The sequence below is a fragment of the Vicia villosa genome, linkage group LG6 (genome assembly GCF_029867415.1).
Source record: "Vicia villosa cultivar HV-30 ecotype Madison, WI linkage group LG6, Vvil1.0, whole genome shotgun sequence".
Classification (NCBI taxonomy): domain Eukaryota; kingdom Viridiplantae; phylum Streptophyta; class Magnoliopsida; order Fabales; family Fabaceae; genus Vicia; species Vicia villosa.
In genome coordinates this window covers 49,769,235-49,771,555 of record NC_081185.1, presented here as the reverse complement: position 1 = coordinate 49,771,555, position 2,321 = coordinate 49,769,235, and the positions used below count along the sequence as shown (strand labels likewise).

Genomic DNA, 2,321 nt, shown 5'->3' with positions numbered 1-2,321 from the left:
TATCCCTTTAATTTCTTTGCACTGCACTCATTCCACTGTATTGATTTACCTTAGATAAGCACCTTAGCAATAGAGTTGATAGATTGACGATTGGTCTCTGTGGTTCGATAATCTTATTTATTACTTCGATAGACTGTGCACTTGCAGTTCATTTTGGACTATATATCAAAAGCCCGTCAAGTTTTTGGCGCCGTTGCCAGGGACCAAACTTCGTCAAATTTCGTACCCTATTGTTATCCCGTTTAGACTAAGGCTATATTTAGCCGGTAAATGCGTAGAAATCGTAGCACCAGTAATTTAATATATTTAGCCGACACCTTGAAGGCAAATGGTGCTTCACCCGAAGCAATTCGGTTGAGACTATTCCCTTTTTCCCTTAGTGGTAAGGCGCACGACTGGTTAGATTCCCTTCCAGCCAATTCAATAACAACTTGGGAAGACCTTAGGAGAGCATTCCTAGCTAGGTATTTTCCCCCAAGCAAGATCGCTGTCCTTAGGAACTTGATCACTAGGTTCACTCAAAACCAAAGAGAATCACTTTTTGAAGCCTGGGAGAGATATAAAGACCTTTTAAGAGCTTGTCCGCACCATGGCCTAGAGCAATGGTTAATCATACACACCTTCTATAATGGACTCCATTATAACACCAAAATGTCTATCGACGCCGCCACTGGTGGTGCATTGATGAATAAACCTTACCCTGAAGCTTGCGCTCTAATAGAAGAAATGGCCCAAAACCATTACCAATGGGGAGCAGAACGAGCAACCGTGGAGAAGAAGGAGGCCCAAGGAGGAGTACATGAGATAAGTTGCCTGGACATGATGAATTCCAAAATGGATGCCCTAACCCTAAGAGTAGACAATATGTCTTAAAAGGCTGCCACGGTGGCTGCAGTCCATTTAAAATGCGAACTCTGTGGAATCCAAGGATGAAGGATAGAAAAACACTTAGAAAGGGGGGGGGGGTTTGAATAAGTGTAGCTTTAAAAACTTGACAGATAAAAATAAATTGCACAGTTATTTTTATCCTGGTTCGTTGTTAACTAAACTACTCCAGTCCACCCCCGCAGAGATGATTTACCTCAACTGAGGATTTAATCCACTAATCGCACGGATTACAATGGTTCTCCACTTAGTCAGCAACTAAGTCTTCCAGAGTCTTCTGATCACACACTGATCACTCCAGGAACAACTGCTTAGATACCCTCTAAGACTTTTCTAGAGTATACTGATCCACACGATCACTCTAGTTACAACCTGCTTAGATAACCTCTAAGACTTCCTAGAGTATTCTGATCCACACGATCACTCTAGTTCCTTACAACTTAATGTAATCAATTCTAAGAGTATTACAATTGCTTCTTAAAAGCTATAATCACAAACTGTGATATTTCTCTTAACGTTTAAGCTTAATCTCACTAATATATTACAACAGCAATGTAGTGAGCTTTGATGAAGATGAAGATTCTGAGCTTTGAATTGAACAGCGTTTCAGCAAGTTAATATGAGTTGTTTTTGTTCAGGATCGTTGACCTTGCTTCTCATCAGAACTTCATATTTATAGGCGTCGGAGAAGATGACCGTTGAGTGCATTTAATGCTTTGCGTGTTCCGTACAACATCGCATTTAATGTTATACGCTTTTGTCAACTACCTCGAGCCTTGTTCACGCTGTGTCTACTGACGTAGCCTTTAATAGCTTTTAACGTTCCTTTTGTCAGTCAGCGTAGCCTGCCACTTGTACTTCCTTCTGGTCTGATGTTTGTGAATACAACGTTTGAATATCATCAGAGTCAAACAGCTTGGTGCAAAGCATCTTCTGATCTTCTGACCTTGAAGTGCTTCTGAGCGTGATACCATCAGAACTTCAGTGCTTCTGATCTCATGTTCTTCTGATGCTTCCATAGACCCATGTTCTGATTCTGCTTCGACCATCTTCTGATGTCTTGCCAGACCATGTTCTGATGTTGCATGCTGAACCCTTGAGACAAAGCTTCTGAGCGCTGAATTATGCATACTCTTTATATATTTCCTGAAAAGGAAATTGCATTGGATTAGAGTACCATATTATCTTAAGCAAAATTCATATTATTGTTATCATCAAAACTAAGATAATTGATCAGAACAAATCTTGTTCTAACAATCTCCCCCTTTTTGATGATGACAAAAACATATATAAATGATATGAATTTGCGATCAGAAAGAGCAGACGGCAAAAGACAAATTACACAGCTATAGCATAAGCATATGAATATGTCTCCCCCTGAGATTAACAATCTCCCCCTGAGATAAATAATCTCCCCCTGAAATAAATACTCGAAG

At 40.1% G+C, this 2,321-nt stretch overlaps 1 non-coding gene across 1 annotated transcript; it reads right to left on the bottom strand.

Annotated features, from left to right (window-relative positions):
* Nucleotides 1–489: 489 nt before the first annotated feature.
* LOC131615378 (small nucleolar RNA R71) lies at nt 490–596 on the bottom strand. The gene has a single exon (XR_009287796.1). It is a non-coding gene; the product is annotated as a small nucleolar RNA R71 (small nucleolar RNA).
* Between the last annotated feature and the right edge of the window lie 1,725 nt (nt 597–2,321).